We start from the raw sequence: 22,672 nt of genomic DNA, 5'->3' as shown, positions 1-22,672 counted from the left end.
AATTTGAATTTGGTGGTAGACTAAGTGCATTATTGAGCTTCTATTATAAGTGAATTTGGAATGCCTTCAACCTGAAATGAGGACATGTTCATCTACCACACTCTATGTCAAAATAAGAATAGTCATTGTCCTTGCTGAAAAAATATTAGTATTTCTAAAAACCAGAATAAACTGTAACACAGAGGAACATAAATCAACATAATTTTGAATTGCATCCGAGGTGAGCAGTGAGCACCACATCGGCAGCTTTATCTTCACCAATCTGCAACAGATATATCCACATGAGGCCCTAAAATTAAATAAAAAACAGAATGTATAATGAATTCCAAAAAAAAAAGAAATCCCTAGGATTGCTCGCTGAGTAAAGCAGAAAGTCACATTAGTCGGCGTACACACGCCCCAGAACTCCTTGCACATCCTGGCGCTTGGGCGGACTGTAGCCTGCGTGGCTACGCCGTGCCGTGGAGGTTGAGCCAGTCGAAGATGAAGCGTGGCCTAGCATGTCGACGTATCACCAAAAATAGGTCTGCAGGAACGACACACCTACGCACCCCTATGAGGAAGTTTGGCCATGCGTGCGTGGAGTAATAGCGTTGTGCGGGCAGCAAGGAGGTCCAGCATGGGAGGCGGGGTCCTGTGAGTAGAGCGCCGACGAGGGTGCCGTTGAATGCCTGTTGCCACCGGCATTCAACTTGTCTGGAATGCATGGCTGGTAAACAAGCACGACATCGACGGAGTCGGCTGCTGCAGCGTGGAGGAACACATTGGTGAGCAAAATTGGAGTGGGACACAATATGTACGTGACGATCTCTCTCTCGCTCCCTCTCGCCCGGTTGAAAAAGGTATATGCTCTATCACTTTGAAAAGAAGAAATCTTGAATTTAATAATTACAAACCGTGCACACAATTGTAGAAAGCAAACACATCTAGAAGACCACATGTATATTAGTAGTAGAATAAATAGCATTTATTGCGGAGAAAAGCAATGAAATAAGTTGATATTCTTTATTCACTTCAGTGCAGATGCATCCTTTGTGTGTGCTTGTGGGTGGTGAGATGCACCAACCTATTCAGCATATTCGAGAGAAGTGAGACACATAAGATGCTACATGAAAGCTGCAGTTTTTCAGCTTTAAGAACTGCCCGTGCGTTCTTATGGGGAATAAAAATCATTTTAGACAAACGTGTTCTCATAAAATTATCAACAGAATACGGTTGACACTTCACCCATTTTTGGAGAGGTTGAATCTAAAACACAGGAAGCAGTGCAAACCAAGCAAGATGGTAGATAAATTAAGGGAGGCCCAATTACCTTTGCTGAGTGTTTTACTAACTGAAAGAAGGTTATTCAGGTGAAGCTTGTGCTCTGAACGATACCCCATGTCAGCAAGTTGGCAAAGTCACTGGGATACACAATATAGTAAAAATCCATGGAATTATGAAAAGGCAGAGATATGAATGCGAAAGAACTGTTAAATGCATGCTATATTAGGCAGCTCGTAGACACTTGCCATATCAATCACCAGCTATTATCTTTCATAACACAAGATATGTGTAATATGTTGTCCAGTACATGAAACTTGTGGGTAGAAGAAGTAAACAAATATAGTATGTCCACAGCTACCTTCATGTTTGTCTTTTTCTGGGAAATGATCCCATGATAAATGGATTGGAGAGAAAATGATATCCCTACCTCGAATCTGTACTTAGTGAGATACTCTTCTCCGGCTTCTCAAATGCGGAACTTCTCTACAAATAAAAAATAACTGCAGATCAATCAACAACAAAATTTAAGTGAATTTCAGATCAGTCGGAATTAATTCAAAAGCATGCCCTCTTCATGAGACCCTGAAGCTTTCTTGCATTTTGTGTTGAAATAAATGTACCATCTGATAGCAGACCAATTTTTTTGTTTCTTTATAAATGATTTGCTCTCTCCCCCTCCCCCTCCCCTTCCCTCTCTCTCTCTCTCTCTCCCTCTCTCTCTCTCCCTCCCTCCCTCTCCGCCCTCTCTTTTATGGCCTGCATAGGACATTTAGCAAGGCATTAGGTCTAACATATGACAGTGCTACGAATAGAAACATAAAACATGTACTTGGAAGGATCATGCTCAGAACACGAATACAAGGGATAAATATTTTTTACATTTATCAGTAATGATGTCTGAATACACCTTGCAATGTGCCTGTCTTACAATTATATAAAGCCATCAATTTGTGAGTGGAGGGGAAAATTAAAAGTTCATGAGAAAGTTATCACCACTTTTCTGCGTTGGTGCACACCGATGATTAAGGACATGAAGCAACTCTTCTTTGTCTCTTTTATACAATTTCACCTTGCCACTGCAAAAAAAATATAATTACGCTTTCATTATCTTGCAATCTTGAAGTTTCTTTGGAATGCCGTCAACCTGAAATGAAGGTTATCACTCTAAAAAGAGTGTCATGTTAAGGAAAATGCACCAGACTGTATCTGAGGCAAATTAATGTTGGATTGATCTTTCAATAATTTGAATTTGGTGGTAGACTAAGTGCATTATTGAGCTTCTATTATAAGTGAACTTGGAATGCCTTCAACCTGAAATGAAGACACGTTCATCTAGCACACTCTATGTCAAAATAAGAATAGTCACTGTCCTTACTGAAAAAATATTAGTATTTCTAAAACCAGAATAAACTGTAACACAGAGGAACATAAATCAACATAATTTTGAATTGCATCCGAGGTGAGCAGTGAGCACCACATCGGCAGCTTTATCTTCACCAATCTGCAACAGATATATCCACATGAGGCCCTAAAATTAAATAAAAAACAGAATGTATAATGAATTCCAAAAAAAAAGAAATCCCTAGGATTGCTCGCTGAGTAAAGCAGAAAGTCACATTAGTCGGCGTACACACGCCCCAGAACGCCTTGCACATCCCGGCGCTTGGGCGGACTGTAGCCTGCGCGGCTACACCGTGCCGTGGAGGTTGAGCCAGTCGAAGATGAAGCGTGGCCTAGCATGTCGACGTAGCACCAAAAAATAGGTCTGCAGGAACGACACACCTACGCACCCCTATGAGGAAGTTTGGCCATGCGTGCGTGGAGTAATAGCGTTGTGCGGGCGGCAAGGAGGTCCAGCGTGGGAGGCGGGGTCCTGTGAGTAGAGCGCCGACGAGGGTGCCGTTGAATGCCTGTTGCCACCGGCATTCAACTTGTCTGGAATGCATGGCTGGTAAACGAGCACGACATCGACGGAGTCGGCTGCTGCAGCATGGAGGAACACATTGGTGAGCAAAATCGGAGTGGGACACAATATGTACGTGACGATCTCTCTCTCGCTCCGTCTCGCCCGGTTGAAAAAGGTATATGCTCTATCACTTTGAAAAGAAGAAATCTTGAATTTAATAATTACAAACCGTGCACACAATTGTAGAAAGCAAACACATCTAGAAGACCACATGTATATTAGTAGTAGAATAAATAGCATTTATTGCCGACAAAAGCAATGAAATAAGTTGATATTCTTTATTCACTTCAGTGCAGATGCATCCTTTGTGTGTGCTTGTGGGTGGTGAGATGCACCAACCTATTCAGCATATTCGAGAGAAGTGAGACACATAAGATGCTACATGAAAGCTGTAGTTTTTCAGCTTTAAGAACTGCCCGTGCATTCTTATGGGGAATAAAAAACATTTTAGACAAACGTGTTGTCATAAAATTATCAACAGAATACGGTTGACACTTCACCCATTTTTGGAGAGGTTGAATCTAAGACACAGGAAGCAGTGCAAACCAAGCAAGATGGTAGATAAATTAAGGGAGGCCCAATTACCTTTGCTGAGTGTTTTACTAACTGAAAGAAGGTTATTCAGGTGAAGCTTGTGCTCTGAACGAGACCCCATGTCAGCAAGTTGGCAAAGTCACTGGGATACACAATATAGTAAAAATCCATGGAATTATGAAAAGGCAGAGATATGAATGCGAAAGAACTGTTAAATGCATGCTATATTAGGCAGCTCGTAGACACTTGCCATATCAATCACCAGCTATTATCTTTCATAACACAAGATATGTGTAATATGTTGTCCAGTACATGAAACTTGTGGGTAGAAGAAGTAAACAAATATAGTCTGTCCACAGCTACCTTCATGTTTGTCTTTTTCTGGGAAATGATCCCATGATAAATGGATTGGAGAGAAAATGATATCCCTACCTCGAATCTGTACTTAGTGAGATACTCTTCTCCGGCTTCTCAAATGCGGAACTTCTCTACAAATAAAAAATAACTGCAGATCAATCAACAACAAAATTTAAGTGAATTTCAGATCAGTCGGAATTAATTCAAAAGCATGCCCTCTTCAAGAGACCGTGAAGCTTTCTTGCATTTTGTGTTGAAATAAATGTACCATCTGATAGCAGACCAATTTTTTTGTTTCTTTATAAATGATTTGCTCTCTGCTCATAGTCCCTCCCTCCCTCCCCCTCCCTCTCTCTCTCTCTCTCTCTCTCTCTCTCCCTCTCCCTCTCTCTCCCTCCCTCCCTCTCCCCCCTCTCTTTTATGGCCTGCATAGGACATTTAGCAAGGCATTAGGTCTAACATATGACAGTGCTACAAATAGAAACATAAAACATGTACTTGGAAGGATCATGCTGAAAACACGAATACAAGGGATAAATATTTTTTACATTTATCACTAATGATGTCTAAATACACCTTGCAATGTGCCTATCTTACAATTAGATAAAGCCATCAATTTGTGAGTGGAGGGGAAAATTAAAAGTTCATGAGAAAGTTATCACCACTTTTCTGCGTTGGTGCACACCGATGATTAAGGACATGAAGCAACTCTTCTTTGTCTCTTTTATACAATTTCACCTTGCCATTGCAAAAAAAAAATGTAATTACGCTTTCATTATCTTGCAATCTTGAAGTTTCTTTGGAATGCCGTCAACCTGAAATGAAGGTTATCACTCTAAAAAGAGTGTCATGTTAAGGAAAATGCACCAGACTGTATCTGAGGCAAATTAATGTTGGATTGATCTTTCAATAATTTGAATTTGGTGGTAGACTAAGTGCATTATTGAGCTTCTATTATAAGTGAATTTGGAATGCCTTCAACCTGAAATGAGGACATGTTCATCTACCACACTCTATGTCAAAATAAGAATAGTCATTGTCCTTGCTGAAAAAATATTAGTATTTCTAAAAACCAGAATAAACTGTAACACAGAGGAACATAAATCAACATAATTTTGAATTGCATCCGAGGTGAGCAGTGAGCACCACATCGGCAGCTTTATCTTCACCAATCTGCAACAGATATATCCACATGAGGCCCTAAAATTAAATAAAAAACAGAATGTATAATGAATTCAAAAAAAAAAGAAATCCCTAGGATTGCTCGCTGAGTAAAGCAGAAAGTCACATTAGTCGGCGTACACACGCCCCAGAACTCCTTGCACATCCTGGCGCTTGGGCGGACTGTAGCCTGCGTGGCTACGCCGTGCCGTGGAGGTTGAGCCAGTCGAAGATGAAGCGTGGCCTAGCATGTCGACGTAGCACCAAAAAATAGGTCTGCAGGAACGACACACCTATGCACCCCTATGAGGAAGTTTGGCCATGCGTGCGTGGAGTAATAGCGTTGTGCGGGCGGCAAGGAGGTCCAGCATGGGAGGCGGGGTCCTGTGAGTAGAGCGCCGACGAGGGTGCCGTTGAATGCCTGTTGCCACCGGCATTCAACTTGTCTGGAATGCATGGCTGGTAAACAAGCACGACATCGACGGAGTCGGCTGCTGCAGCGTGGAGGAACACATTGGTGAGCAAAATTGGAGTGGGACACAATATGTACGTGACGATCTCTCTCTCGCTCCCTCTCGCCCGGTTGAAAAAGGTATATGCTCTATCACTTTGAAAAGAAGAAATCTTGAATTTAATAATTACAAACCGTGCACACAATTGTAGAAAGCAAACACATCTAGAAGACCACATGTATATTAGTAGTAGAATAAATAGCATTTATTGCGGACAAAAGCAATGAAATAAGTTGATATTCTTTATTCACTTCAGTGCAGATGCATCCTTTGTGTGTGCTTGTGGGTGGTGAGATGCACCAACCTATTCAGCATATTCGAGAGAAGTGAGACACATAAGATGCTACATGAAAGCTGCAGTTTTTCAGCTTTAAGAACTGCCCGTGCGTTCTTATGGGGAATAAAAATCATTTTAGACAAACGTGTTCTCATAAAATTATCAACAGAATACGGTTGACACTTCACCCATTTTTGGAGAGGTTGAATCTAAGACACAGGAAGCAGTGCAAACCAAGCAAGATGGTAGATAAATTAAGGGAGGCCCAATTACCTTTGCTGAGTGTTTTACTAACTGAAAGAAGGTTATTCAGGTGAAGCTTGTGCTCTGAACGAGACCCCATGTCAGCAAGTTGGCAAAGTCACTGGGATACACAATATAGTAAAAATCCATGGAATTATGAAAAGGCAGAGATATGAATGCGAAAGAACTGTTAAATGCATGCTATATTAGGCAGCTCGTAGACACTTGCCATATCAATCACCAGCTATTATCTTTCATAACACAAGATATGTGTAATATGTTGTCCAGTACATGAAACTTGTGGGTAGAAGAAGTAAACAAATATAGTCTGTCCACAGCTACCTTCATGTTTGTCTTTTTCTGGGAAATGATCCCATGATAAATGGATTGGAGAGAAAATGATATCCCTACCTCGAATCTGTACTTAGTGAGATACTCTTCTCCGGCTTCTCAAATGCGGAACTTCTCTACAAATAAAAAATAACTGCAGATCAATCAACAACAAAATTTAAGTGAATTTCAGATCAGTCGGAATTAATTCAAAAGCATGCCCTCTTCATGAGACCGTGAAGCTTTCTTGCATTTTGTGTTGAAATAAATGTACCATCTGATAGGAGACCAATTTTTTTGTTTCTTTATAAATGATTTGCTCTCTCCCCCTCCCCCTCCCCTTCCCTCTCTCTCTCTCTCTCTCTCTCTCCCTCTCTCTCTCTCCCTCCCTCCCTCTCCCCCCTCTCTTTTATGGCCTGCATAGGACATTTAGCAAGGCATTAGGTGTAACATATGACAGTGCTACGAATAGAAACATAAAACATGTACTTGGAAGGATCATGCTCAGAACACGAATACAAGGGATAAATATTTTTTACATTTATCAGTAATGATGTCTGAATACACCTTGCAATGTGCCTGTCTTACAATTAGATAAAGCCATCAATTTGTGAGTGGAGGGGAAAATTAAAAGTTCATGAGAAAGTTATCACCAGTTTTCTGCGTTGGTGCACACCGATGATTAAGGACATGAAGCAACTCTTCTTTGTCTCTTTTATACAATTTCACCTTGCCACTGCAAAAAAAATATAATTACGCTTTCATTATCTTGCAATCTTGAAGTTTCTTTGGAATGCCGTCAACCTGAAATGAAGGTTATCACTCTAAAAAGAGTGTCATGTTAAGGAAAATGCACCAGACTGTATCTGAGGCAAATTAATGTTGGATTGATCTTTCAATAATTTGAATTTGGTGGTAGACTAAGTGCATTATTGAGCTTCTATTATAAGTGAACTTGGAATGCCTTCAACCTGAAATGAAGACATGTTCATCTACCACACTCTATGTCAAAATAAGAATAGTCACTGTCCTTACTGAAAAAATATTAGTATTTCTAAAACCAGAATAAACTGTAACACAGAGGAACATAAATCAACATAATTTTGAATTGCATCCGAGGTGAGCAGTGAGCACCACATCGGCAGCTTTATCTTCACCAATCTGCAACAGATATATCCACATGAGGCCCTAAAATTAAATAAAAAACAGAATGCATAATGAATTCCAAAAAAAAAGAAATCCCTAGGATTGCTCGCTGAGTAAAGCAGAAAGTCACATTAGTCGGCGTACACACGCCCCAGAACGCCTTGCACATCCCGGCGCTTGGGCGGACTGTAGCCTGCGCGGCTACACCGTGCCGTGGAGGTTGAGCCAGTCGAAGATGAAGCGTGGCCTAGCATGTTGACGTAGCACCAAAAAATAGGTCTGCAGGAACGACACACCTACGCACCCCTATGAGGAAGTTTGGCCATGCGTGCGTGGAGTAATAGCGTTGTGCGGGCGGCAAGGAGGTCCAGCGTGGGAGGCGGGGTCCTGTGAGTAGAGCGCCGACGAGGGTGCCGTTGAATGCCTGTTGCCACCGGCATTCAACTTGTCTGGAATGCATGGCTGGTAAACGAGCACGACATCGACGGAGTCGGCTGCTGCAGCGTGGAGGAACACATTGGTGAGCAAAATTGGAGTGGGACACAATATGTACGTGACGATCTCTCTCTCGCTCCGTCTCGCCCGGTTGAAAAAGGTATATGCTCTATCACTTTGAAAAGAAGAAATCTTGAATTTAATAATTACAAACCGTGCACACAGTTGTAGAAAGCAAACACATCTAGAAGACCACATGTATATTAGTAGTAGAATAAATAGCATTTATTGCGGACAAAAGCAATGAAATAAGTTGATATTCTTTATTCACTTCAGTGCAGATGCATCCTTTGTGTGTGCTTGTGGGTGGTGAGATGCACCAACCTATTCAGCATATTCGAGAGAAGTGAGACACATAAGATGCTACATGAAAGCTGTAGTTTTTCAGCTTTAAGAACTGCCCGTGCGTTCTTATGGGGAATAAAAAACATTTTAGACAAACGCGTTCTCATAAAATTATCAACAGAATACGGTTGACACTTCACCCATTTTTTGAGAGGTTGAATCTAAGACACAGGAAGCAGTGCAAACCAAGCAAGATGGTAGATAAATTAAGGGAGGCCCAATTACCTTTGCTGAGTGTTTTACTAACTGAAAGAAGGTTATTCGGGTGAAGCTTGTGCTCTGAACGAGACCCCATGTCAGCAAGTTGGCAAAGTCACTGGGATACACAATATAGTAAAAATCCATGGAATTATGAAAAGGCAGAGATATTAATGCGAAAGAACTGTTAAATGCATGCTATATTAGGCAGCTCGTAGACACTTGCCATATCAATCACCAGCTATTATCTTTCATAACACAAGATATGTGTAATATGTTGTCCAGTACATGAAACTTGTGGGTAGAAGAAGTAAACAAATATAGTCTGTCCACAGCTACCTTCATGTTTGTCTTTTTCTGGGAAATGATCCCATGATAAATGGATTGGAGAGAAAATGATATCCCTACCTCGAATCTGTACTTAGTGAGATACTCTTCTCCGGCTTCTCAAATGCGGAACTTCTCTACAAATAAAAAATAACTGCAGATCAATCAACAACAAAATTTAAGTGAATTTCAGATCAGTCGGAATTAATTCAAAAGCATGCCCTCTTCAAGAGACCGTGAAGCTTTCTTGCATTTTGTGTTGAAATAAATGTACCATCTGATAGCAGACCAATTTTTTTGTTTCTTTATAAATGATTTGCTCTCTACTCATAGTCCCTCCCTCCCTCCCCCTCCCTCTCTCTCTCTCTCTCTCTCTCTCTCTCTCTCTCTCTCCCTCTCCCTCTCCCTCTCTCTCCCTCCCTCCCTCTCCCCCCTCTCTTTTATGGCCTGCATAGGACATTTAGCAAGGCATTAGGTCTAACATATGACAGTGCTACAAATAGAAACATAAAACATGTACTTGGAAGGATCATGCTGAAAACACGAATACAAGGGATAAATATTTTTTACATTTATCACTAATGATGTCTAAATACACCTTGCAATGTGCCTATCTTACAATTAGATAAAGCCATCAATTTGTGAGTGGAGGGGAAAATTAAAAGTTCATGAGAAAGTTATCACCACTTTTCTGCGTTGGTGCACACCGATGATTAAGGACATGAAGCAACTCTTCTTTGTCTCTTTTATACAATTTCACCTTGCCATTGCAAAAAAAAATGTAATTACGCTTTCATTATCTTGCAATCTTGAAGTTTCTTTGGAATGCCGTCAACCTGAAATGAAGGTTATCACTCTAAAAAGAGTGTCATGTTAAGGAAAATGCACCAGACTGTATCTGAGGCAAATTAATGTTGGATTGATCTTTCAATAATTTGAATTTGGTGGTAGACTAAGTGCATTATTGAGCTTCTATTATAAGTGAATTTGGAATGCCTTCAACCTGAAATGAGGACATGTTCATCTACCACACTCTATGTCAAAATAAGAATAGTCATTGTCCTTGCTGAAAAAATATTAGTATTTCTAAAAACCAGAATAAACTGTAACACAGAGGAACATAAATCAACATAATTTTGAATTGCATCCGAGGTGAGCAGTGAGCACCACATCGGCAGCTTTATCTTCACCAATCTGCAACAGATATATCCACATGAGGCCCTAAAATTAAATAAAAAACAGAATGTATAATGAATTCCAAAAAAAAAGAAATCCCTAGGATTGCTCGTTGAGTAAAGCAGAAAGTCACATTAGTCGGCGTACACACGCCCCAGAACTCCTTGCACATCCTGGCGCTTGGGCGGACTGTAGCCTGCGTGGCTACGCCGTGCCGTGGAGGTTGAGCCAGTCGAAGATGAAGCGTGGCCTAGCATGTCGACGTAGCACCAAAAAATAGGTCTGCAGGAACGACACACCTACGCACCCCTATGAGGAAGTTTGGCCATGCGTGCGTGGAGTAATAGCGTTGTGCGGGCGGCAAGGAGGTCCAGCATGGGAGGCGGGGTCCTGTGAGTAGAGCGCCGACGAGGGTGCCGTTGAATGCCTGTTGCCACCGGCATTCAACTTGTCTGGAATGCATGGCTGGTAAACAAGCACGACATCGACGGAGTCGGCTGCTGCAGCGTGGAGGAACACATTGGTGAGCAAAATTGGAGTGGGACACAATATGTACGTGACGATCTCTCTCTCGCTCCCTCTCGCCCGGTTGAAAAAGGTATATGCTCTATCACTTTGAAAAGAAGAAATCTTGAATTTAATAATTACAAACCGTGCACACAATTGTAGAAAGCAAACACATCTAGAAGACCACATGTATATTAGTAGTAGAATAAATAGCATTTATTGCGGACAAAAGCAATGAAATAAGTTGATATTCTTTATTCACTTCAGTGCAGATGCATCCTTTGTGTGTGCTTGTGGGTGGTGAGATGCACCAACCTATTCAGCATATTCGAGAGAAGTGAGACACATAAGATGCTACATGAAAGCTGCAGTTTTTCAGCTTTAAGAACTGCCCGTGCGTTCTTATGGGGAATAAAAATCATTTTAGACAAACGTGTTCTCATAAAATTATCAACAGAATACGGTTGACACTTCACCCATTTTTGGAGAGGTTGAATCTAAGACACAGGAAGCAGTGCAAACCAAGCAAGATGGTAGATAAATTTAGGGAGGCCCAATTACCTTTGCTGAGTGTTTTACTAACTGAAAGAAGGTTATTCAGGTGAAGCTTGTGCTCTGAACGAGACCCCATGTCAGCAAGTTGGCAAAGTCACTGGGATACACAATATAGTAAAAATCCATGGAATTATGAAAAGGCAGAGATATGAATGCGAAAGAACTGTTAAATGCATGCTATATTAGGCAGCTCGTAGACACTTGCCATATCAATCACCAGCTATTATCTTTCATAACACAAGATATGTGTAATATGTTGTCCAGTACATGAAACTTGTGGGTAGAAGAAGTAAACAAATATACTCTGTCCACAGCTACCTTCATGTTTGTCTTTTTCTGGGAAATGATCCCATGATAAATGGATTGGAGAGAAAATGATATCCCTACCTCGAATCTGTACTTAGTGAGATACTCTTCTCCGGCTTCTCAAATGCGGAACTTCTCTACAAATAAAAAATAACTGCAGATCAATCAACAACAAAATTTAAGTGAATTTCAGATCAGTCGGAATTAATTCAAAAGCATGCCCTCTTCATGAGACCGTGAAGCTTTCTTGCATTTTGTGTTGAAATAAATGTACCATCTGATAGCAGACCAATTTTTTTGTTTCTTTATAAATGATTTGCTCTCTCCCCCTCCCCCTCCCCTTCCCTCTCTCTCTCTCTCTCTCTCTCCCTCTCTCTCTCTCCCTCCCTCCCTCTCCCCCCTCTCTTTTATGGCCTGCATAGGACATTTAGCAAGGCATTAGGTCTAACATATGACAGTGCTACGAATAGAAACATAAAACATGTACTTGGAAGGATCATGCTCAGAACACGATTACAAGGGATAAATATTTTTTACATTTATCAGTAACGATGTCTGAATACACCTTGCAATGTGCCTGTCTTACAATTAGATAAAGCCATCAATTTGTGAGTGGAGGGGAAAATTAAAAGTTCATGAGAAAGTTATCACCAGTTTTCTGCGTTGGTGCACACCGATGATTAAGGACATGAAGCAACTCTTCTTTGTCTCTTTTATACAATTTCACCTTGCCACTGCAAAAAAAATATAATTACGCTTTCATTATCTTGCAATCTTGAAGTTTCTTTGGAATGCCGTCAACCTGAAATGAAGGTTATCACTCTAAAAAGAGTGTCATGTTAAGGAAAATGCACCAGACTGTATCTGAGGCAAATTAATGTTGGATTGATCTTTCAATAATTTGAATTTGGTGGTAGACTAAGTGCATTATTGAGCTTCTATTATAAGTGAACTTGGAATGCCTTCAACCTGAAATGAAGACATGTTCATCTACCACACTCTATGTCAAAATAAGAATAGTCACTGTCCTTACTGAAAAAATATTAGTATTTCTAAAACCAGAATAAACTGTAACACAGAGGAACATAAATCAACATAATTTTGAATTGCATCCGAGGTGAGCAGTGAGCACCACATCGGCAGCTTTATCTTCACCAATCTGCAACAGATATATCCACATGAGGCCCTAAAATTAAATAAAAAACAGAATGCATAATGAATTCCAAAAAAAAAGAAATCCCTAGGATTGCTCGCTGAGTAAAGCAGAAAGTCACATTAGTCGGCGTACACACGCCCCAGAACGCCTTGCACATCCCGGCGCTTGGGCGGACTGTAGCCTGCGCGGCTACACCGTGCCGTGGAGGTTGAGCCAGTCGAAGATGAAGCGTGGCCTAGCATGTTGACGTAGCACCAAAAAATAGGTCTGCAGGAACGACACACCTACGCACCCCTATGAGGAAGTTTGGCCATGCGTGCGTGGAGTAATAGCGTTGTGCGGGCGGCAAGGAGGTCCAGCGTGGGAGGCGGGGTCCTGTGAGTAGAGCGCCGACGAGGGTGCCGTTGAATGCCTGTTGCCACCGGCATTCAACTTGTCTGGAATGCATGGCTGGGTAAACGAGCACGACATCGACGGAGTCGGCTGCTGCAGCGTGGAGGAACACATTGGTGAGCAAAATCGGAGTGGGACACAATATGTACGTGACGATCTCTCTCTCGCTCCGTCTCGCCCGGTTGAAAAAGGTATATGCTCTATCACTTTGAAAAGAAGAAATCTTGAATTTAATAATTACAAACCGTGCACACAGTTGTAGAAAGCAAACACATCTAGAAGACCACATGTATATTAGTAGTAGAATAAATAGCATTTATTGCGGACAAAAGCAATGAAATAAGTTGATATTCTTTATTCACTTCAGTGCAGATGCATCCTTTGTGTGTGCTTGTGGGTGGTGAGATGCACCAACCTATTCAGCATATTCGAGAGAAGTGAGACACATAAGATGCTACATGAAAGCTGTAGTTTTTCAGCTTTAAGAACTGCCCGTGCGTTCTTATGGGGAATAAAAAACATTTTAGACAAACGCGTTCTCATAAAATTATCAACAGAATACGGTTGACACTTCACCCATTTTTTGAGAGGTTGAATCTAAGACACAGGAAGCAGTGCAAACCAAGCAAGATGGTAGATAAATTAAGGGAGGCCCAATTACCTTTGCTGAGTGTTTTACTAACTGAAAGAAGGTTATTCGGGTGAAGCTTGTGCTCTGAACGAGACCCCATGTCAGCAAGTTGGCAAAGTCACTGGGATACACAATATAGTAAAAATCCATGGAATTATGAAAAGGCAGAGATATGAATGCGAAAGAACTGTTAAATGCATGCTATATTAGGCAGCTCGTAGACACTTGCCATATCAATCACCAGCTATTATCTTTCATAACACAAGATATGTGTAATATGTTGTCCAGTACATGAAACTTGTGGGTAGAAGAAGTAAACAAATATAGTCTGGCCACAGCTACCTTCATGTTTGTCTTTTTCTGGGAAATGATCCCATGATAAATGGATTGGAGAGAAAATGATATCCCTACCTCGAATCTGTACTTAGTGAGATACTCTTCTCCGGCTTCTCAAATGCGGAACTTCTCTACAAATAAAAAATAACTGCAGATCAATCAACAACAAAATTTAAGTGAATTTCAGATCAGTCGGAATTAATTCAAAAGCATGCCCTCTTCAAGAGACCGTGAAGCTTTCTTGCATTTTGTGTTGAAATAAATGTACCATCTGATAGCAGACCAATTTTTTTGTTTCTTTATAAATGATTTGCTCTCTACTCATAGTCCCTCCCTCCCTCCCCCTCCCTCTCTCTCTCTCTCTCTCTCTCTCTCTCTCTCCCTCTCCCTCTCTCTCCCTCCCTCCCTCTCCCCCCTCTCTTTTATGGCCTGCATAGGACATTTAGCAAGGCATTAGGTCTAACATATGACAGTGCTACAAATAGAAACATAAAACATGTACTTGGAAGGATCATGCTGAAAACACGAATACAAGGGATAAATATTTTTTACATTTATCACTAATGATGTCTAAATACACCTTGCAATGTGCCTATCTTACAATTAGATAAAGCCATCAATTTGTGAGTGGAGGGGAAAATTAAAAGTTCATGAGAAAGTTATCACCACTTTTCTGCGTTGGTGCACACCGATGATTAAGGACATGAAGCAACTCTTCTTTGTCTCTTTTATACAATTTCACCTTGCCATTGCAAAAAAAAAATGTAATTACGCTTTCATTATCTTGCAATCTTGAAGTTTCTTTGGAATGCCGTCAACCTGAAATGAAGGTTATCACTCTAAAAAGAGTGTCATGTTAAGGAAAATGCACCAGACTGTATCTGAGGCAAATTAATGTTGGATTGATCTTTCAATAATTTGAATTTGGTGGTAGACTAAGTGCATTATTGAGCTTCTATTATAAGTGAATTTGGAATGCCTTCAACCTGAAATGAGGACATGTTCATCTACCACACTCTATGTCAAAATAAGAATAGTCATTGTCCTTGCTGAAAAAATATTAGTATTTCTAAAAACCAGAATAAACTGTAACACAGAGGAACATAAATCAACATAATTTTGAATTGCATCCGAGGTGAGCAGTGAGCACCACATCGGCAGCTTTATCTTCACCAATCTGCAACAGATATATCCACATGAGGCCCTAAAATTAAATAAAAAACAGAATGTATAATGAATTCCAAAAAAAAAAGAAATCCCTAGGATTGCTCGTTGAGTAAAGCAGAAAGTCACATTAGTCGGCGTACACACGCCCCAGAACTCCTTGCACATCCTGGCGCTTGGGCGGACTGTAGCCTGCGTGGCTACGCCGTGCCGTGGAGGTTGAGCCAGTCGAAGATGAAGCGTGGCCTAGCATGTCGACGTAGCACCAAAAAATATGTCTGCAGGAACGACACACCTACGCACCCCTATGAGGAAGTTTGGCCATGCATGCGTGGAGTAATAGCGTTGTGCGGGCGGCAAGGAGGTCCAGCATGGGAGGCGGGGTCCTGTGAGTAGAGCGCCGACGAGGGTGCCGTTGAATGCCTGTTGCCACCGGCATTCAACTTGTCTGGAATGCATGGCTGGTAAACAAGCACGACATCGACGGAGTCGGCTGCTGCAGCGTGGAGGAACACATTGGTGAGCAAAATTGGAGTGGGACACAATATGTACGTGACGATCTCTCTCTCGCTCCCTCTCGCCCGGTTGAAAAAGGTATATGCTCTATCACTTTGAAAAGAAGAAATCTTGAATTTAATAATTACAAACCGTGCACACAATTGTAGAAAGCAAACACATCTAGAAGACCACATGTATATTAGTAGTAGAATAAATAGCATTTATTGCGGAGAAAAGCAATGAAATAAGTTGATATTCTTTATTCACTTCAGTGCAGATGCATCCTTTGTGTGTGCTTGTGGGTGGTGAGATGCACCAACCTATTCAGCATATTCGAGAGAAGTGAGACACATAAGATGCTACATGAAAGCTGCAGTTTTTCAGCTTTAAGAACTGCCCGTGCGTTCTTATGGGGAATAAAAATCATTTTAGACAAACGTGTTCTCATAAAATTATCAACAGAATACGGTTGACACTTCACCCATTTTTGGAGAGGTTGAATCTAAGACACAGGAAGCAGCGCAAACCAAGCAAGATGGTAGATAAATTAAGGGAGGCCCAATTACCTTTGCTGAGTGTTTTACTAACTGAAAGAAGGTTATTCAGGTGAAGCTTGTGCTCTGAACGAGACCCCATGTCAGCAAGTTGGCAAAGTCACTAGGATACACAATATAGTAAAAATCCATGGAATTATGAAAAGGCAGAGATATGAATGCGAAAGAACTGTTAAATGCATGCTATATTAGGCAGCTCGTAGACACTTGCCATATCAATCACCAGCTATTATCTTTCATAACACAAGATATGTGTAATATGTTGTCCAGTACATGAAACTTGTGGGTAGAAGAAGTAAACAAATATAGTATGTCCACAGCTACCTTCATGTTTGTCTTTTTCTGGGAAATGATCCCATGATAAATGGATTGGAGAGAAAATGATATCCCTACCTCGAATCTGTACTTAGTGAGATACTCTTCTCCGGCTTCTCAAATGCGGAACTTCTCTACAAATAAAAAATAACTGCAGATCAATCAACAACAAAATTTAAGTGAATTTCAGATCAGTCGGAATTAATTCAAAAGCATGCCCTCTTCATGAGACCGTGAAGCTTTCTTGCATTTTGTGTTGAAATAAATGTACCATCTGATAGCAGACCCAATTTTTTGTTTCTTTATAAATGATTTGCTCTCTGCTCATAGTTTGACCCAAGAAAGAATTATTTGAAGTTTTGTACTCCAGATGCAACATAGTGATACTGGTAAATCCAAAAGGAAGTGGGTACGTCATGTGTGTGTTTCTGGGAGGATGGATGTATGTTTGTGAGATCACATTCCGGCATAATAATTCCAATTTCTTGAAAAAAAATCCATGTGACTTTGGAGCACAAATCTAAAGTTAAACATCCCGGCCTGCACAAATCTGAGGAAAAAAATTGATTAGACTAAGACAAGGATTCTAGAAGATTACCCTCGCAAAGTTGAAGTTGGTTTCCCTTTCTGCCTGCAACAAAAGAAATTATCAATAGAATCACTCTAATGCACGTACTGAACATGCTTATCTAATCTGTTATTCTCTTGTTCTTTGGGATGAAATACAAATCTTTTTCTTTGATGGCACACTGTAGTAGCTCTGAGCAGAAACCTTTTTCTAATGCATGTACATGAACATGTTTATCCAATTCTGGACTGATCGAAGTATAAAGTATATAAACTACGAATAAGTGGATTGCCTTTAGAGAAGAGAACAAGAGGAACTCAAACGAACTGATCCAATCCTGACCTTGCTATGGAGCACGACCGCCTCCATCAGGGCAACGCACGAACAGATCGTAGATGGCCGCTGCCACCGGCCGCCATGCTGACAAAAAGTTCTGACGGAGGGCACTCTGACTCAGAGGAGATAAACGGACAGATGTAGACGTGGACGAGAGGGCATTCGGTTTGGAGGGCGCATGGAGGTCCGTCGCATCAGCCCCGTCGCCGATGCCCCCGCCCCACGGCTTGACTACGGCCTTTCCCTCGGCGTGGGCGTGAATGGCAGCCGGCGGCGGCGGTGCCGCGGAAACCCTCACGGGCAGGTGGCCGGGCGGGCGAACGGGACGCGGTTAGGCCGCATCGAAGAAGAAAAGCGTGTCGTAGGTGGATCAGCGAAGAGAGGGAGCAAATGTGGCAGGGAGGCGGCGGTGGCTGGAACCCTAGCCGGGCTTTTTTGCGCGAGGGGGCCTCGCTCCTGGTTCGTGCGAGCGGCGGGGGCAAGAGGAATCGCTGGTACGAGCGTCTGGTTAATTTTCGTAGGTTTTCTTTCGTAGATTTTTTCACACGTTTTTTCCTGGATCAACCGCCTGGACTTCGTGGGTGCTTCACGGGTCCAGTAGGGGATCGCTGTTATGTATGAGGTGGGACTGAGGACGAAAATAAACCAGAATTGGTGGGACAAAAATAAAACCTGAAACGCGACCTACCAACTGAGACATTAGGAGTAGAGATATTTGAAAAAAACTGGAACAAAAAACATGCTATCAAAAAGTGAAGAATCGCAAGGGGCTACTACCTTGTACACTTCGTTGTAATGGTATAATTTGTTCTTGTTTTGAACTTTTTTTTATAAACAATTGACTTGGTCTATGTCCAAATCTTGATTTTAATACTCGAGTTTATGTTTACAACTCCAGGTCCTTCTACTATTGCGGGTGATGAAACCGACCTTTAAATTAAGCACTTCTTCATTAATTTGGTACCGACATTTGAAATGACGCACTTTGCTAAATTGAAGACATGTTTATCGAAATTACTCTTGGGGTAATAATGAATTCATATTTTATTCTTAATGTGAATTCGTGAAGAACTTCTAGCATCCATTGATATGTGTGCTATTTGATGTTTTTATAACTGCATAGTTTTAGCCCTAGGCTTTAAGAAATCTTGGTTCCGCCTCTGCACGCACGCACGCATGCACGCATACACGTGCGCGCGCACAGGCTGCCGTTGTGTCCACGAACGACATGGGTCTATAGTTGCCAATGCAAACGATTAGGCCCGGCCTCATGTTCCGTGCATGACGCCGTCGAGCCCGCTGATTTGCGAGCGACGCCACAACGCTCCCACCACTGCAGGCTCCGGCGTCCTTGCCTTGTCTCGTATACGCCACAACGCTCCCAAGGGCATGCCATGTCTGCGAGCACGCCGGGGTAGCCATGTCTGCGAAACCTTGGCCTTCCATCTTCAGGTAGCTTCGATCTACTCGCCAGCGTGGCTAGCTTTTCTTTTCGAGCCCATTGGTCCTTCTGCTGATTGTTTGCTTACTCGATCTGTTTTTGGACTTCTTTCACGTGTGGCCGAATGGATGGCTGGAACACACGGTCTGGACGAAGTTGTGGAGTGTGTTTTGTATCCTACATCGTATCACTGTTGAAATTCATGTCTACTCGAATTTTTTTAAATTGATAAGCATTTTTAAAAAATTCCATGAACTTATTTTTTCAATTTTTTGTGATTTTTTTCAAGTTCGATGATTTTTTTTCAAAATTGTGAACTTTTTTTAAGTTTGCAATATTTTTTCCTCAAAATCTGTGAATTTCTGAAGTCACTAACTTTTTTGAGTTTTTTTTCTATTTTTTTTAAAAGTCAACGGTTGACCATTCAACAGGTCAACTGTGACCAGTCAAAATATGATCGACCAACCGGGGTGTGTGTGTGTAGGGGGGGGACAGGTCAAGCGATCGAGCGCACCTTCTAAGAGAAGTACAATAAATGATGTAGGCGAGCTCTAAGGCTATAAATATTATACTTTTGAGGAGTTGGACGAGACGTAAGCAGGCTACTGAAAGAGCCCACTGCATCCCGCGCTTCTAGACACTTTGTGAGGAAGTGAGTTGGGCCATCTATCAACAAAGTAGTATATTTTTACATGCAACTATTGTATTTGCTGGCTATAGGTTTGGTTATAGATGACATGGCAACATCATATAGCCAATGGTTGATTGTGCTATTAACCATGCACTAATGGGCCGGCCCACGAGCAGGGATGCGACAATGCCTGTTCCTCCAAGTGGCGCTTAAGGCACACCTTAGAAGCTCCCGGTCACCATTGACCGGGAAAGCTATATCTCGCTTATAGCAAGTCTATCATCCGTCTCGCCTGAAGGTGCCAACATATTGCGCCGGCCTAATTGCTTAGGTCGTTGATGAGTTTTGTTTTCTCTTTACTTTTTTCCTTTTTGTTTTCTTTCTTTTTCATTTTACTTTTTTTCTCTTCACTGAGGTTTTCCAGTTTTCAGATTTTTTTTCATGATTTTCTTCATTTTTTCAAAGTTTTCTTCGTTTTTTCATGTTTTTTTTACTTTCTTCCTTTGTTTTCCTTTTCTTTCTCTGTTTTTACTAGGCATTTTGCTATTCTTTCTTTTCATGTCAACCTTTTCCAAATACAGTACATGTTTAACATTTTCGCAAATTATATTTTTTTGATGTCTATGTTTTTCATACACATTGTACATTCCTTTATACATCTTGAACATTTTGTATATACAAGTTTAACTTTCGTAAATACATTATTAACATTTCTTTGACATATATTTATATGTCTAATTTTCCCATTAACGGTACATGTTTATACATCAAGAACATTTGTCAAATAAACCTTTCACATTTTCCAAATAATTGATTGACATTTTTTTAAACATTTATTTTTGACATATACTTTTTTCGTAAACATTGAACATTTTTCAAATAGATTATAAACATTTTCTATACATATTTAACATATTTCAAATGAAAGATTAACATTCTTCAACTTTGTACATAAAGTAATTTTATTAATAGATATATTCAGAATATTTCGGAGTACAAGTGAAAGCAAATAAAATAAAATATGTGAAATAAAAAATGGAGTTCTTTGTTCCGTGTGGGCCAGGCAAATGTTGCGGCTCCTTGAGGCGAGACTTCTATTGACTTGCATCAAGGGAGACATAGGCGCCCCCATTAAATTTATAATGGGCTGTTCAGTGGTGCGGCTCTTTAGCTCCCACTATTTTTACATTTAAAGAAAAAAAACCAAGATGTTGTACATTAGTGATGAAAAGTATTTGTATGTTGAAAAATAAAACATGTTCACATCTCTCTCTAAAATATGAAAGAAGATGTCCATATCATATGTTTTAAATATTTATGTATACACAATAAGTACAATTTATTTTTAATAGTTTCATATTTCTGAGAATATTTTCTTATCCATGTTATAATATATCTTTATGTAATTTCAGAAAAATGATAACATATTTTTTAGAAAGTTAAACAAAAAACAAAGAAAAATAAAAATGAATGAAAAAACATATAATAGAAAGTAGAATGATAAAATATCAGGAAAAGGAAGAAAAAAAGAATGAAAAGAAGACATAAAAAGTAAAGAAGAATAATAATACACGATTACCGCGCCTTGCTTGAAGAGGGAGTACAAATGAAGCACTCAACGCTAAGCCTATCGAAGACGGTTCGCGTCCTAGGGTGAATGTTTGCTGGAAAAAATTTGGAGTGAATATAGTCACTTGGATGGAATAAATGTTGTATCATTACATCTTCTTACTTTTCGCCGCCATCAAGCCACCCTCCGACCCCGACCTAACTTCTAGGACATGCCGTCGGCCATCTTGCCCTGCTCGAGTGACCCCCTTCCTAGCCACCTCATGTGACGTCACGACTCTAGGTCGGTTCTGGCTCACCCTCACCGAGGATGCCGCGACCGGCCATGGCCTCCCCGTCTTCTTCGGCTAGGTGCTATACGCGTGGAAATGGACTAATTGTTGGGAAACATTGCATGGAAAACAAAAAAAATCTACACACGCGCAATGATCTATCTATGGAGATGCATAGCAACGAGTGGAAGAGTGTGTCTACGTACCCTCGTAAATCATAAGCGGAAGCGTTTCACAACACAGTTGATGTAGTCGAACTTTCTTCACGATCCAACCGATCTAGTACCGAACGTACGACACCTCCGCGTTTAGCACACATTCATCTCGGTGACGTCCTCCGCCTTCTTGATCCAGCAAGACGGCGAGGTAGTACATGAGTTCCGGCAGCATGATAGCGTGGTGACGGTGATGGTGATGTGATCTCCGCAGGGCTTCCCCTAAGCACTACGAAAATATGACCGAGGGTGTAAACAGTGGAGGGGGGCGTCGCACACGGCTAACAATTGATCCGGGGTGTGCTAGGCGTCCCCTCCCACATATATATAGGTGGGAGGGGGAGGGGAGGCAGTCTGTCGCACCACATAGGTGGCCGGTCGGCCCTAGGGCTCCTGCCCTCGCCCCCCCTTGCCATGTATTCCCAAGGGGGAAGGAAAGAGGGGGGGGGGAGGGAACGAAGTGGGAATCCTAATCAACACTTTCCTTTGCCTCCCCACTTTTCCTTCTTCTCCTTAGGCCGGCCTGCTATGGGGGGCGCACCAGCCCCTTGTGGCTGGTGTGTTTCCTCTCTTGGTCCATAAGGCCCATATCTTTGCCGGGGTGCCCAAAACTCCTTTCCGGTGACCCGATAAGTACCCGACACCCTCCAAAACACTTCCAGTGTCCGAATACTATCGTTCTATATTTGAATCTTTCCCTCTCGACCATTTTGAGACTCCTCGTCATTTTCGTGATCTCATCCGGGACTCCAAACAACATTTGGTCACCAAATCACATAAGTCATATAATACTATATTGTCAACGAACGTTAAGCATGCGGACCATACGGGTTAGAGAACTATGTAGACATGACCGTGACACCTCTCCGGTCAATAACCAATAGCGGAACCT

At 41.3% G+C, this 22,672-nt stretch overlaps 5 long non-coding RNA genes across 7 annotated transcripts; all 5 read right to left on the bottom strand.

Moving 5' to 3' along the window:
* Nucleotides 1-2,022: 2,022 nt before the first annotated feature.
* On the bottom strand, nt 2,023-4,440 carry LOC123159132 (uncharacterized). Its single transcript, XR_006479528.1, has 3 exons — nt 4,199-4,440; nt 3,818-3,908; nt 2,023-2,767 (listed from the first exon to the last, which is right to left on the bottom strand). It is a non-coding gene; the product is annotated as an uncharacterized lncRNA (long non-coding RNA).
* A 104-nt stretch (nt 4,441-4,544) lies between these two features.
* Nucleotides 4,545-6,924, bottom strand: LOC123160337 (uncharacterized). Its single transcript, XR_006480139.1, has 3 exons — nt 6,728-6,924; nt 6,347-6,437; nt 4,545-5,296 (listed from the first exon to the last, which is right to left on the bottom strand). It is a non-coding gene; the product is annotated as an uncharacterized lncRNA (long non-coding RNA).
* Nucleotides 6,925-7,117: 193 nt separating this feature from the next.
* LOC123160407 (uncharacterized) lies at nt 7,118-9,491 on the bottom strand. The gene is made up of 3 exons (XR_006480170.1): nt 9,239-9,491; nt 8,858-8,948; nt 7,118-8,289 (listed from the first exon to the last, which is right to left on the bottom strand). It is a non-coding gene; the product is annotated as an uncharacterized lncRNA (long non-coding RNA).
* A 109-nt stretch (nt 9,492-9,600) lies between these two features.
* LOC123159717 (uncharacterized) lies at nt 9,601-12,040 on the bottom strand. The gene is made up of 3 exons (XR_006479858.1): nt 11,783-12,040; nt 11,402-11,492; nt 9,601-10,351 (listed from the first exon to the last, which is right to left on the bottom strand). It is a non-coding gene; the product is annotated as an uncharacterized lncRNA (long non-coding RNA).
* Nucleotides 12,041-14,642: 2,602 nt separating this feature from the next.
* On the bottom strand, nt 14,643-18,094 carry LOC123162838 (uncharacterized). Of its 3 annotated transcripts, none has more exons than XR_006481495.1 (5): nt 17,659-18,094; nt 17,347-17,379; nt 16,827-16,882; nt 16,446-16,536; nt 14,643-15,877 (listed from the first exon to the last, which is right to left on the bottom strand). It is a non-coding gene; the product is annotated as an uncharacterized lncRNA (long non-coding RNA). The 3 variants fall into 3 exon arrangements; XR_006481494.1 differs by having other exon boundaries at nt 14,643-15,394; XR_006481493.1 differs by lacking the exon at nt 14,643-15,877 and adding an exon at nt 15,891-16,199.
* Nucleotides 18,095-22,672: the final 4,578 nt, after the last annotated feature.

Source organism: Triticum aestivum, chromosome 7B (assembly GCF_018294505.1).
Source record: "Triticum aestivum cultivar Chinese Spring chromosome 7B, IWGSC CS RefSeq v2.1, whole genome shotgun sequence".
NCBI classification, from domain to species: Eukaryota; Viridiplantae; Streptophyta; class Magnoliopsida; order Poales; family Poaceae; genus Triticum; species Triticum aestivum.
Note: the sequence above shows the minus strand (reverse complement) of the source record. Positions and strands in the feature narration are given on the sequence as shown.